At 33.1% G+C, this 16263-nt stretch overlaps 3 non-coding genes across 3 annotated transcripts; 2 read left to right on the top strand and 1 right to left on the bottom strand.

Annotated features, from left to right (window-relative positions):
- Nucleotides 1-2518: 2518 nt before the first annotated feature.
- Nucleotides 2519-2681, bottom strand: LOC112687316. Its single transcript, XR_003148966.1, has one exon. It is a non-coding gene; the product is annotated as a U1 spliceosomal RNA (small nuclear RNA).
- Nucleotides 2682-7364: 4683 nt separating this feature from the next.
- LOC112687317 lies at nucleotides 7365-7527 on the top strand. Its single transcript, XR_003148967.1, has one exon. It is a non-coding gene; the product is annotated as a U1 spliceosomal RNA (small nuclear RNA).
- Nucleotides 7528-11100: 3573 nt separating this feature from the next.
- LOC112687315 lies at nucleotides 11101-11263 on the top strand. The gene has a single exon (XR_003148965.1). It is a non-coding gene; the product is annotated as a U1 spliceosomal RNA (small nuclear RNA).
- The last annotated feature ends 5000 nt before the right edge of the window (nucleotides 11264-16263 follow it).

Raw genomic sequence — 16263 nt, 5'->3', positions numbered from 1 at the left:
TATAAACGTCTAACATTTAATTCAATGTACAACCAATGGACATAGAACATTTAACAAACGTTAAATTTTTTTCTTTTAATTATTTATTAAATATTGAATAAACATATTTATGCTGTATGGGATGTTCTATGGTTAATGAGTACGAGAAGTAACTTTAGAACAACATAACTCGTATAGAAATATCTGAAATAACTTGCACTGTCAGATAAAAAATACATTAAATGATTATTTATGTATCAATTTTCATACATGTACTTTTTCAGTTAAAAATGTTTTATCACAACGTATAAAACATGTACAATTTAACCGAACATCTTCAGTCACTAATAATATAGTATCCTAATAATGTAATATGTATTACTTATTATTTACACGTGCGTTTCCAAATCACTATATATCAATATCCACTAATCCCTTGGGTATAAAATCGCATAAAAATGCGTTGTACGCGCGTCATTCAATTACATGATAAACATTGTCCGTAGAATATTCTGCGCATATTTTATTAATTAAATGTATACGCAGCTCTGTATCATAATTATATTGAGAATTATTCTCAAACGTTATGTTCGTAAACTCGTCATTTATTAAGTCCACGTTTGTATGGAAATGTTTTGAAGCAAAGCTGCAGGTATTAAAGACCTTTAATATGGGGCGATAATATGTATAGTAAATCACGCATAATCAATACACAGCTATAATACGCGTTCGCTTATTTTATGTAAACGTAAATATATTTCGTTCGCTTTTAATACGTTATATTTTATACGTTACATTTATTACGACGAAGTACCTTTACTTGTTAATTCAGTATGTAATGGTTTTATCGGTCTATAATCTCAAACGCTTACGGCATTAAAACGTCAACACTCGAATAAAATCCGTCTTACGAATAAAAAATCATCGTTTAATGATATTAAAACAACATTAGGGTAGTTTATATGCACGCGTCGCGGCAAACGAAGTGCATAAAAAGTAATAGCAGCACTTAAACAATTAACCATTATTAGTGCGGTGGTTTGAAGCAAGTCAATAAAACCGATGAAATAGAAGCTGGCCTTTGATCGTAAAATCATCTGATGGTTTACAACATATACATACATTGTTCGACGATTACAGATAAAATTTTGTTTCTCCCGCGCGCTGTTCACGTTGTCGGTGAGCTTCGGCAGACATCGCGGCGCCCCCTCCGTCTGTCGATTGTGCACCTGCGACCCGGTCCGATCATGCACCAGCGGCGCCCGAACGTCTGTATTTGGTCCCGGTCCCGTCTCGTTCGGTGCTAACCTGCTCTCTGGTGCCGGCGGCACGTTTTTGTCGAACACCGTGTGACACTTGTTTCGAGTTCACCACGTGGTTGGGCCGTTTTGTGCGTATGGGCCGTGACTTCGACATCCACAACTACCCGGGGGCAATCCGCCGAGAGCGTCGTCGTGGGTCGTCTCCAGTGACCGCGACGTGTTGCTCGCTGTTTCTGTCTTATGAGCCATTCGTCGACGAGGTCCGTCTACCGGTCCTGGTGGTTGTCGCACGAGCCCTAAGCACGGTCGCGTGGCAGTTGCCGAATTCCATCGCGGGCTACTGAAAATAACCGAGTTCCGTCCCGGGTGCGGAGCAACTATGTCCGAGTTTCGTCCCGGCTAGATAGAAATGATAGTGGTATATCCACCCTATATCAGTAATGCAAAAGTGTAACATAATTTTCATATCGTATTTTATTACCAATGACCTATATCATATTTACTTATAGCTCTAATAGGAATTCTAATAATAGCTTAACAGTAGATATTCCGCATTACGAAATCGTTTTAATATCGAAACGATTTATGAGACGTCAGTTATTCTTCAGCAATTCACGAGGGTGCACCGGTTGTTCTTTTTTCGTTTTTTTTTTTTTTTATTTTTTTATTCGTCCGTTCTTTTATTTAATGCAGTACGGCTGGTATTGCATACGAAACAGTGGTGTTCACAGAAAATGTGAAGGAAAATGTTACCGCCACTTATATCATAGTTACTAACAGGTAGTAGGACGGAATTCGGACAAAGTTGCTCCGCCTCCGGGACGCAATTCGGTACCTGCCGGTCACGTGAATAAGACCGAGCACACCTCAGCTCAGGCGAGGTACGAACGATTATTTATGTAATTTATCTGTTTATTATTATATTATTTGGCACATCAGTGCACTCCGGTATCATTCAATATTACAAATTATCTCTCGTTATTATTTTAATTATTCTGTTAATGGTCCCTCGTCCTACATTGTACCTCTAATTCAATACATCTGGGCAAATTTATAAGCACGTAATGGCGTTTCTTTTTGATGCTAAAAAATTTCAAATTTCTATATGGCTCATTTGGAACTGCATTTATATAGAACTTAATAAGTTAAGCTATATTTTGTAAATTATGTTACTTACTTTAACTTAATTTATATTAAGGTGGTTTCCATAGATTTTTCAACATCAACCCTTAATTAATTTTATCACAATTCATTAAAAATATATATTATTAATGATTAAGGGACGGCGCGTACGCAGTCCCAGCTAACAAAAATTCTGCGCCCGAGGTATCCACATTAGGGATACTCGCAGGGGTCAATCGCCTCGATGTGCAATGAGTCGACCTCGCCCTGAAGGAACCGCCTATTTGATCACGGTTGACCTCCACGCCAGGTAAGTATGCTGGTCGGCTGGTTCTGCGGCCGTTATATGCTGTGCGAATCCCTTTCGGGACGGTACTCGAAGACTACGAACCGAAAACCATGACGGTCACCGGATCGCACCGGTCGCCGGCAACCGAATCCGCGTCGTCTGCCAAACTTTCGGACCGGACGCGAGTCCGGCGCACGGCTTTCCGGACACACCGTTCGCGTCTCGTCGCGCGGTAAATGGCGATCGGAAACCGCTGTCGTCGACCAGCGCTACCTATGAGCGCACAACCGCCGGAAGTCGTCCGCCTTCGTACGGCGCGCACTGTGATTCGCACGAGTAAAAATGTCCACCGCACGGGGAACGTTTTTCGTCCTATATAGCTAATGCGAACATATATATTATAATTACGTATGCGCTATAATATATAATATAATATGTATACGCAAATGGACAATGTAAAATCAGCGGTACGAGTAGATCGTTCTCGTTTATCTCATCGTTTTACCATTGATCATAAATTAAGTATCATAGTAACAAAGTATTTATAACCAGTGGTTTTACGTTTATCTCCGATAAACCGATCGCTGTCTTGCAGCGTACGTGTTGCGGTCGCTGTTGTCGTATATTATTTCGACGAGATCCAAAACGCCCAGTATAACCATTCGAACGGAAACTCACCCCTTTGACGAAAAAATTATTTTTTATAGCAATTCATTCAGATAGCGAATTGTTTTTGTCAAGAAAACCCGTCTTTTTCCTCGTAGCTTCGACGGACATTTCCGTGCAGTATATAATACTATGAAATTTCAAATAAAATAAAAATATTAATTACCTGAAAAGTTTAGAAATAAAACACTATTTAAAATGTATTTCGAAAACGTAGGCAGGTTATCTATGTTAATAATTGTTTTACAAAAAAAATGTTATTATGTAATTTGTTTAAATACGTATAGTTTTTATTTCATACGTAAGTACGAGTCGGCGTGCTGTACTCGCGAGCACTGCACCGTAGGCACTGTCCAAGGGCGGTAAACGTAATTTACCGGCGAAATACGCTGTGAGATATCTACTCGTAATGGTTGTGTGCAATTTTAGAGTACTTTGATCACCAGTGCACTTTACCATAATCGTCGGGACAAGGTGCCTTACAATCGGAAAATCGTTACTTCAATATTATTGTACATTTTTTCGAGGCATCGGTTATCATTTTGTTCAGAATTCTTTTAATATATTATTCAGGATTTTTTTCAGATACTTAAAACGTTGGAATGTCGTGCACTCGCCGGGTGGCGACCGAAATACGGACTAGTTACCAATCGGATTGTAAAACCATTTGATTTCTAATAAGTGCCCAATAATTATCTCCAACGTTATTCAACGGTTATTGGCAAACATTAAGACTGCTGTATACAGATAATAACATACGCGTTTAGCAACAACACCAAACAAAGTTTAATTGCGTTGAGTGTAATTTTATTATTTACAGTTGCATCCAAAAACAAATACGTGGGCATAAAACTTTTTTACGTATAAATCAGACGGTTTATTGCGTATTCTACGTGTTTCAATTAATCGATGATTAATAAACGAGTGAATGGTCCGCCTTGGACCAATAATTGTATATTGAATTTCCTCGCCACCATCTTTGTCGTTATTTGCGAGAGTTCGGCCCGCGGCGTATTAAAATGTTATCCAATACTAGAGAGCAATAAATATGTGCAAATATTTAAACATGTATTTAATTAAGCTCGCGCGTATAAAATTAGCATATCGAGGAATGAATTCGTATTGGAAACGTATTAACGAGCTTTTTCGCGATAATTACGAGGCACATATATGAAATAAATGCATTTATTCAAATAATTATTTCATTAAGTAATAAATTGGGTGGCGTCGTATATAATCGCGACGGAGAAAAAAATTAATCCGTGCGTCTTATTATACAGTCTCAAGATAAAATTTTGGTGTACCATTTACGGACGAAATAATTGCGGCCACTACCGGATTATCTGAACTTTTTTTTTTTTTAATTAGAAACTTTGTGTTACAGTTAGTTTCGACAATTAAATATAGTTGAGCACAATGAATAACAGTATAAGAATATAACAAAAAGGAAGCGAAAAAAAAAACTGAACTTCAATCCAATGGAACTGCCTACTGGACAACACACACTACATTTACACATTTTAATAAATGTTGCCATTTTTTGATTTGTATATCTTTTATTTAAATTTAATTACTTGCAGTTTTCATAGAATATTTAAGTTTTCCCTAAATGTTTTATTAATGAATAATATATCCGTTTTACATGATGGCATTTTTTTTAAACAGACTCAAGAAACATGAGATTGGATTTAAAAACTAATTCTTTTTTTTTGTAACTCAGTGTAAGTAGGATTGTCCAATGATCATAGTAATTTATTTTTGTTGTGTTTACATTTACGATATTTGTTTTTAAAATTTGTAATAAGAAGTTTTACAAATTGTTCGATGCAATGGTGAACAGTTTTGATTTTGAATTGCGTATTATTATTATCCGCAATGTTTCAGAGCATGCGTTTGAACATAAAACGATATTAGAAGATTAGTATAATTATTACATTCATTGAATACATGACAGTGAATTTTTTAACTATTTAACTAGGCGACACAAATGTCGCCCAGTGATTATACTCTGTCAAAAGTATTTTAAAAGATTAGGCAAAATAATATGAAACAAACGTGTAATACCTACTAAAATCGTACTATGGTATTATATATTGACTATTTTGAGAACTTTTTTTGTCGCCCAATGAAAATTCCTTATAAAATGCACTGATACATGATAGGTAATAAATGTCATTGCATATTTCATAAAACGTTCTAAAACGAGGATGTAATATTATTTTTAAAAGTTTTTATATAAGTCTTTTAATTTCATTATCATGAAATAACACAATACGGGGGAAACCTGTTTTTAGAGTTTACACTAAAATAAATAACAAAATTGAGATATATCTATTATTGTTAGAGCATTCTAGCGGTAAAATAAATGGAAATATAATTTTATCTAGCAAAAATCAATCAATTTATTTTAAATAAACTAGTTTACAAACTAGGTTTGAGAAAAAAATAAATTCTGCACACGATGATTTCCATTTATCACTAGTAATTGAAATATAACTATTGACGCTTTTGTAAACTGCACATGGGCGTGATACTGGTCACTATCGATACTGTCGAATTTATTTCATTTATTCATTTATTCAATTTATTCATCGAAGTCCGACATAAAAATTCGTTTCAAAGTGTCTTTTAACGGAAAATCCTTCGCTTTCGCGGTTCGTCGTGGCCACATTGAATTTTTTCAGCAATTAAACTATCGGAATTCGAAAACCTTAAAGGTTAAACCTAACCACGAATCGATATCCCGCGCATGTGTCTAACCGAGATCGGCGGACGTGATGAGGTGTAAAAAGCTAAACGAAAAGTGTTCCGAAACGCGCTTGGAAACCAACAATCAGGGCCGGCATTACGGGTAGGCGACCTGGGGTATGTCCTGGGATACCCAGGGTGCTTGTTAAAAACCTCGATGATATATTGAAAAAAATTTATTATGATTGGTATATAATAATGTAGTTCATAGATAATAAATTATTATAATTGTCGGGCGCCGTTCGTAATCGGTGTTTATTTAGAAATTAGATATTAATAGCATCAGATAACGATTTAAAATAAAACGGCTATTAATTATAAGGGAAAGGACGCATAATCGTTTATTCGCCCAGGGCACCAATAACTGTACTGCCAGCAATAACTACTATTTCCATGGGTTTAGATTATCGAGAAAATGTACCGTGGCTTGCGTTCCATGATATTGTTCTCAGATGTCAACGATACTTTTCCATCGGATTGTCGTATCCAGAGTTAGCTCACTTGGATTCGAAAAACAATTATAATTGGTTTTGTTTTTTGTTCAAGGTTCACGTTGAAGTCACGACGACAAGGTGAAAAAAGTAATCGCAGCTATAATTGTTCGTCGAAATTCGTATTACCTTTGCGAATAAAATATGATGATTAATAATATATAGAGCTATTAAGCCGGAGCAATAGTATAATTTTTTGTACAACTTGTACGTCTATGTTTACTTGCAACAAAAATGTTTGTTAACAATACCATTGGTTGTAGAATAATACACCTATGACAAACAACTCGTAGTGCCAAGATATTCGTATAATTCGTGAAATTACGTAGAATCGTTTGAAAATATTAATAAATGGTTTTGGAAACTTTCGTCGTTTGGCACTGAACCGTTACCAGCGGTCGGAACGCTGCACTGGTCCGTCGACTCTTATCGCAATAGATTTTTCATTCTAGTTCGTAAACAATAATTTACTATTTGTTCGAATAGTTTTGATCAGCGAACAAAGCGGCGGACGAACACGTCGCAAAGGCGTGTCATGCGCGCCGATAGATGGCGACTCAGCAGCTTTAGGTTTCGTTCGCACCGTAGGCCATCCGATTTCCGACCGATTTGTTGGCGGACGGTCGCGCACAACGCTCGTCCGTGGTTTCGACCGTTCACGCCGACTTATATGTGTGCTTGTGATCGCAGAAAATCGGTCGGCCGAATCGATCCTCACTGTCGGTTCGACCAGTAGACTGCGGTCCGAGCTGCAACGGTGCGTCGGACACGACACGTTACATAAGCTATTGGGACCGTCGGTTTGACATACTTACTTGGTGTCGAGGTCAACCGTGATCACCGAGGCGGTTCCTCCAGGACGAGACTGTCTCATTGCACATCGTGATAGTTGACCCCTGCGAGTATCCCTAATGCGGATAACTCGGACATGTAATTTTTGGTAGCTGGGACTGCGTTCGCGCTGTCCCTCGTATTCTTTTGAAAGTGAATTCACGATCAACAAACAAATGTATTGCAATGTTGTATCGATAAAGGGAGAACCTCCACTAGATTAAGTCACATATTGCAATTGACCATTCAAACTTGGTATTTGTAAATTTAGTCTTTGAACCCTGTCGATAAATATTATTAATTAATTAAAATAATCTATAAACTAGCTACGTCAGTAACACAGTTTAATTTGATTGAGTTATTTCAGTCAAATTATTTTGATAGAAAATATGGTCAAATTAACGTAGCATTGTGATTTATCATAATTATTTGACTGTATGCAATGTTAGTATTACAAACGTGTATCGAATATATTTCATATTTTTTTAATAATAATTTTAATTATATGAACCGTACAGGATGTGCTTATTGAACATTAAACTGCAACGAATTGTCCAATGAAGTTCCGATTATTGGGTTGCGAACACTGTAGTCTGCTTGCAATCGCTGATATGCGAACACAAGCAAAATTTGTGACAATCGTATTAAACAGCTGAGTTAGTAATGCGCAATTACATGTAAATTGAGATTTGATAGTTTGTTGTATCCGGAACGATTATTGTACTATGCACAGGAAACGATGTGTGTTTTTATTGGATCCATTATTGTATACGAGATTTAAAAACAAATTTATGACTTGTATAATATTATGATTTTGAATAATGTAAGTCCGTACGATCTAATGTTATTTAAATGAAATACGTTTTCCCGTATAAAATTAGAGTGTAAGTATTAAAGTTCATATTTGAATACATATTAGGTATTATGTGGTAATCAATGGTTTTTATACTGTTTTTGAGTCTTAATGTATGAGAAATATTAAAAAAGAAAGAAAAACAAGGAATCAACGTAATGTTAACAAATTTATAGTGATGTTCTCACTTTGATACATAATGTCTTTATCAAGTTGCAATGATGGCCTGACCACATGTCTCAGTGTAGTACTATTAGATATCGGTTATAACTTAAAACATTTTACATAGATTAGTTGTAAGCCAATTGAGCCTGTGTGCATTCATAAACGGTGTGGACTGGCCACTGTTAAGTTATTATTATTATTAATATTATTATAATTATAAGTGATGGGCAGTGCCGTAACTAGATCACCCGAGGCCCGCATGCGAATCAAAATCTTAAGCCTCCTAATCATCAAATGTTTTTGTACTTTCTCAACTTTTTAAAAATCACCAGGGCCCAATTTCTCATCAGTTTTTCTAAATACAAATCATTAATATTTTCTCTCTCTCTTTTTTTTTTTTTTTTTTAATTTGCAAATTTATACTTTAAAATATCAATGTTTATTTAACTCTGCAACTCAATAAATCGTAGGTGTACTTATTATTTTTTTGTGTACCGTATTTCTTTTTTTGTTATTTCAAGAATTATTCTAAAATACACATTTAAGATTATTTATTATTTTGATGTTAGGGTGTCGTGGTGTTTGATTCTAGAGGATAAAGGTGACATGAATGAGAAAAGGATGAGAATCACTGAAGTAGACCATAGGCGAAAGCAACAACGATATAAAACTATTTATAAATTTTTAGAAACATCAGGTTTAGAACCTTAAAATTTAAAATATAAAGTGCAAAATTATATTTAATACAATGAAATATACAGATTAAAATGTACATATTTTTAAGTAATAAAAATAACTTGACTTTTTTGGCCGAAAATGAATTTGTAAAATCATCATAATTTATTGTATCTGATATTGACATTTCGATAGATATCATTGACAGCTCGGGAAGCTTTTCGTGGCTGATCCTATTGCGAAGATAATTTTTACTTAGAAAAACTTTTCTCTGCATAGGCTGAAGTGACAGGAATGGTTAAAAGTATTTGAAGAGCAACACTAACATTAGGAAAAGAATCATTGAAAGTACTTCAAGAGGTGTTTGATTTCCATCAACAAGATATCTGAATATTATTAGTACTGCATTTACATTTAATGCTTCTATAAATTTTGAGTCTTTATCTGTCAAGTGGGTTTGAAGATTTATACAATCTTTAAAGGACATCTTTATAGGACTCAAATTAATTTAATCTGGTTTCCATTTGGCTTATAAAACATAATAATATAAAAAAAAAAGAAATATTTTGTGGAAAAATTGTTTTAGCATCATTCCTCTTTCATCTTGTACTTTATAGTTGAACATCTTTTTTTTCTTAAACGAAGTGTTTTAAATTGGCTTCAATATAATTTTCTTCAAACATTTTTTTTTGTAGTTATAACATAATTTTAAAATCCAGTTTGTCTAAAATTTAGATTAATGATCATAAAAAAATTAAAAGTCTCTCCAACATTTTATTAATATATATCAATATCAATAGTTTTATCTTGTAAACTTTTACTACCAACGTTCACTTCTACTAAAATATCATAACATACTACAATGTACTAACTTATTTCATTAGCCAACGATTAAGCTTCACATCTTGCAATTATATCACTTCTTTCTCTTGATACTTCTTCAATAGCTTCAATGATGTTTAGAAGTTGATAACAAAGGACTTTCACGTTATTTACACCGCTATACAAACTATACAAGTATACATAAATTAACTTAAACAGTAGCTAAATTACTGATGGGTAGGTAAAATATAATAAAATATGAAGTATTGAGTATTTTCAAATGTAATAAATTTAATTATTATTTATTACATTTTAATTTTGATAGTTACGGAGAAGCGTTATTTTTATTGTTGAAATTTATCTTTAAGTAGCGAAGCCGCGGAGCCCCGAGCAATTGTCCGGAACGTCTCCCCCCGCAATGCCGTCAACGGTAGTTCGATAGTCATCAATAACAACTATTTATTATTATCACGCCGTGTACCTAATCATCGTCGACAAGTTCATCGCGTAATTATTAGTATCGTTATTATTAATGTTGTTAGAGGTGGAACTAGGAATTTTCACGCCCGAGGAAAATTTTAAAATTACGCCCTATCATCATGGACCAATAATCAAATACTCTTCTCGAGAATTTTTTTCTAATAACTAGTATCCTACAATCATACTTATTGAGTTTTAACCTAATAACAGTATTTAACAAAGTTAAAAATATCAAATTAGTTGTTAATAATTACAAAAATTACATTCTCTAAAATTAATCCCCGTCTTCCACCCCGTAATACCAACCTTAATTGTGGTTAAACCTACGGACAAAAGTCGCGATTGAAAACAACACGTTCGATATTCCCGCGGTGAACGTCGCGATGGCCCGAAACGTTAGACGGACGCTAACGGTGCTCGGATGCGGCGGTAGCGGAACCGGTAACGTGAAGCGGCTCTTGTACGCTCATAGGTGGCGTTGCTCGTCGACCGTCTTTTACGGTTCCCGTTCCGATGTACGGTTAGGCTCCGACCATGTCCCTGCAAAGCCGTGTGCCGGTCTCGCGCCCGGTCCGAGAGTTCGGCAGTCCGAGCGGATCCGGTTGTCGGTGACCGGTACGATCTGGTGACCGTCATGATTTTCGGTTCGCAATCGTCGAGTACCGTCCCGGAAGGGATTCGCGCAGTATATAAGGACCGCAGAAACCGTCGACGAGCATACTTACCTGGCGTGGAGGTCAACCGTGATCAATTAGGCGGTTCCTCCAGGGCGAGGTCGACTCATTGCACATCGAGGCGATTGACCCCTGCGAGTATCCCTAATGTGGATACCTCGGGCGCAGAATTTTTGTTAGCTGGGACTGCGTACGCGCCGTCCCTTATTTCATATGATCGTCTATGAACAATTTTTAATTAAGTCGCGATCATGGGAGAAGTTAGAGCTCCATAATATTTTTGTCGCTAATTACACTTAACGATATGTCCTACCTATATGCTAGAGAAGGAATGTCCAATTAAATTTAAGGAAAAGTTCATTAGTTTACAGTTCACCGAAATGAATAGGTCAAACAATCCATTTTTAGTTCACATAATTCTCTAGTTTAAATGATTTATACGGTTTTACTTCAAAAACGATATGAATCATTTCTCTTATTACTACTAGTAGGTACTACAAATAGTCAATACAAATATCTATTATCAACGATTATATCGAATGACTTTCAATATAAAAACACTCTATTTATGTTTACAGACTAGTTTAGTAGTATATATATTCTATATTTATCTTTATATTCTCTGGTAATATCTGACAAAATTATTTTCATGAACATTTACTCTGATTCAAACATTGCAAACAGTTGTTCTGGGATTTTGAACGACAAACTTAATTGCCTCAATGGTAAGTAATAAAGAAATAATTTGAAGTTTGTGAACTATATTACAGTTTACAGTACATAATGCTACTAATTAATTTTTTTAACTGTGAACTGTTGGATTACAGGTACTGAAATAGGTCAGAATAGTTTACCAAAGTGAATAGTCCATTTGAATTATTCGTTCACGAACTTAATATCTCTACTATATGCGGCGAACGCGAATAATTCGGAAATTATTTCCGGCTGATCAGAATCTGATATACAGTCTTAGTTGGCGTGCAGTCAGCAATCTGTCTCTATACTTTTTATTAATTCCAGACAACCATTTTATACCTCGGATATAAGGAGCTCTATATTGGTCATACAATATCTAATGTATAATATAATATTATACTATAGTTTAATTACTATATAATATTATAATTATTAATCTATATTACTTATTTATTCGTATACCGTATAAATTAATAAATGTGTGACTTAATAAATCGTATATAGGTTGTCCGATAAATAAGGTATACAAATATGTATTACTGAAGAATGAAAAATGTATCTATTACTTAAAAACTTTTACACGATAAATAAGATATATTTTACTATTTTTCTACATAGTCACCATTCAAATTTATGCATTTTTCCCAACTATTGAGTAACTCGAAAATTCCATCTCAGAAATACGCAGTACATTTTCTATCAATGTATTTAGTAACTGCGTTCGTGACGCATCATTAAATATTTTATGTCATCATTAATTTTTCATCAAAAAATGAAAAAATATTTGCTGATCGATACATTGAAACGTTATAAAAATTGAGAGAAGAAATTCGTTTCAATAGCTTTCTTCTATTACGCTCTGGAAATGTGAAACTGCTGTATGACAATGCAACCTCAGATTCAGTGGCATAAACCAAAGCTTAGCTGGAAAAATACAAGTGGGAAGTATTGCAACATCCACCATATAGTTCTGATCTGGTAACCCCCTCCCTCCTTAGATAATATGATTTTGTATCTGAAAGTGTATTCCATTGTAAATACTAATTACGGATATTTACTTAAAATATATGTGTAAACTTAAGTACATTTCTTTAAAATCATGTAAAATAGGTGGAAAAATATAACTGAAACATAAAATTTAAAACTATTCATTTAAAGTCTGAATAAACATCCTAGGAATAGTTCTCGAAGCACTTTACTGTCATGTTCCCGAAAAATGATTTAAGTAATATAACTGGTTTTATAGTTCTATGATGATTTATGCATAGTTACAAACAACATAGCATATTGCGTGTAATTTATTTAATTAATGGTTTTAGACCTCCAATGGAATTTACTAAGAAACTTTTCAGAGTTTCATTAGAGCGGTATTTTTATATGAATGTAATATTTTTTTGCTCGGTGGGTTGTATTTTGTGGCCCAGATGTTTTTAAAACTCGCGGCTTTGAAGGGCAGGCGTCGTGAGAATTGATCAAGCGAGCCGCAACATAGAATAGGACAACATATTTGTATGGTACAATAATGATGATAATATTACGGGTTTTTGTCCGATATGAGATAATTATCTAATAATAATTAATAAAAATATATTATTCATAGAATAATCTGATAATTAATGCATAGTAAAACGGTAAGAAAATACACCTACCTTTAAATAAATAGTATCAATCATTGGATTATATTACTTCTTCTTCTCCTTCACCTTTCTCCAAACTATTTTGGGTCGGCCACCCTAGTCCTAAACCTCTTCTCGTCTCGATTTTCTACATCCTCTATGCACACACCAACAGCCTTCATATAATTTTCAATCGTATCTAACCAACTATTTTTTCACTGCATTATAATTCTCATAAGATGATATAATATTATACATGCACGTATTCGAAATATTTCATCGTATACAGTATCATAATAGGTGCTGATAGGAATTTCGTCAGGGGGTGCATCATGCATAATATATACGCTGATTTTTAAATAATGTTTAAATTATTTAAGTTAAATATGTTTTCAAATTATATGATAATTATAAACAAATATATGATAAAAAAATTATTTTCGTTACTACAAAGTAATGCTGGCTACTAGAAAATTCGGTAATACCTGTATGAATAATAGCCTCTATCCTAAATTTTAAAAATATATTTTTTTTAAATCCTGTGGGATGCAAGTTCACCCTCTTGCACCCTTCTCGCGGTGCCTATGAATATCATTGTATAAATATATCATACGAGTATGTGTTAATCAATTTGAAAGATATAATATAGTTACTCTACAGTCACTTTTAGAAATGTTTTAAAATTCCACAAGCCAATAAAACATTGCGTTCATTTTCTGTGATTGAGCACATACAATTTAATTAAAAAAGGTTTGGAACTTTGGATGAAGAAATGTTAATTGTTAATATTTTTAACGATGTAATCAATAAATTAATTTTCAGATCTTGGCAGCAACCTACTTAGCTTAAAGTTAAAACCCGGCGAAATCTGTATAATATATAATATGTATTTTAATATCCGATCGACAGTCGATTCGTTTTAAAATGGTATGGAATATTTCAAACGGTTCAACGATTGTTCAAAATGTAATGTGTTTGTTATAAAATCCAGTTAACCTTGTTCTATAGTTTGCGGCAGTTTTCCAAATCCATTGAAAGAAGACAATGTGATTTTCTTGAAGTGATGTATATGGTTTCGTGTCTACTGTACGATTGAGTACTTGTTAAGTACTTATCGTACAGCAACACGATGATTGCGTTTCATAATATAAAGTACGTGATCTCCACTATTATAGCATAATATTAATAAGATAATTATTATTTAATCTGTGCAACTTTTAACAGGTAATTTTTACATATTATATACAAATAATATACCCAACATTTCCAACGATTACGGATATAATAAGTATATAAAACACAACGTTTAAAAATGATTACATACTTTAATGTTCTTAAAATAAGTTTATGTGTTCTTGAATTTAACTCGTTTTGTTTTTATACTCATTTTTACAGATTTCGTAATTTTTTTTAAATTTATTATGTACTATAAACCACAATCATTACCATTGTATGCATTATGCATACAAATAATGTAATTTGGAATGAAATTGTTCTATTTGTTGATTATTATCATCTTATCAATAGAACGTTAATATTAGAGACATTGTTGTTCAACTACTGAGAGTAAAAATTTAAGGTAAGTTTTTTAATAAATAATTGTAACTTGTTATTTCAAACTGGTTACAGACTTATGAAACGTAATAGTAATTTATATCATAATGATACTAAATAGGGTTTTTTTTCTAAATGTATCATCACCGATTATACATGAAACCTTAGTATATAAGAAAACAAACTTTACAAATTAAATGATAATTTCATAAATAAAAAATTCACTTGCATAATTCATAAAAAAATCATTTTATTACACATGTTTATTAAAAAAAATGAAAAAAATGAATACTGTAAATCGATTATGTAACCCGCTAAACTGATCATTGGAAAAGTCATTCATGGTTTATATCATTAAACAATAACCTAAGTTTATCAATAAAATTATATAATCTGTAAAATTTACGAAATTGAAGATTTATAGATATAAAAATTGTTAATAGTTTGAAAACTTGTTATGCATAATTTTTGAGTCATCCGATGGTCACAAATTTTGTTATTTTTAAGTGAAATTTTTCTATAACAACTTTATTAGGTACTCGAAGCATTATTCAAACCACATTATTTTTAAGATTGAAGATTATCTGTATTATTCTTTTATTAATTTCGTATAACTTGTTTTCCTTATTATTTCTGTTAAATAAATATTTATGTATAACATTATTTTTTACGTTCTTATCCTTCTACAATTTTCTAATATACAATTTGCCTACCGACGATTTTGAAGTCATTCATTTCCAGTGAATTTAGTAATAAAAAATAATATGTTTTTTTTAACAAAAATAAACAATAAAAATAATATTATACTAAAAAATAAATGAAGTCCAGAATCTATCCTGGTTACAGTTGGCGTTTTCATAAGAATTTCGGTGGTCATAACATTTTATGGCACATAATTATATAGATTGGTTAGCGAATTTATATACATTTAATGTTTGAATACCTATCAACGTGCATATAATTTTTGTTTCTTTATACGTATACGATGGTTCGAGCTTTAGTGTCAACATTCAAAACGTAGCAAACATCACAAACATATAATTTAAAATATTATATCAAAATAGGTCGTTCAAAACCACTACGCATAAACACTTAATATTTCATCATGTTTACATTAAGATGCAAGTTACACTAATAAATTGTACAGAAACAAACGTGTCGTTTTAACAAAGATATCGTGACGTTAAAAAATCACGCGATGTTTTTTTAAGTTTATTTATAATTAGATAAAATATATATATAGACTTACGTATCTGAAGTATTACATACCTTAATGTTATTATATGTTAATACTCACGATTCTTAGAAACAAAACATGGTGCCTACTGCGATTTTTACGG

The sequence above is a fragment of the Sipha flava genome, unplaced genomic scaffold (genome assembly GCF_003268045.1).
Source record: "Sipha flava isolate LNK unplaced genomic scaffold, YSA_version1 339_pilon_pilon, whole genome shotgun sequence".
Classification (NCBI taxonomy): Eukaryota; Metazoa; Arthropoda; class Insecta; order Hemiptera; family Aphididae; genus Sipha; species Sipha flava.
This window is presented reverse-complemented; position numbering and strand designations above follow the sequence as displayed.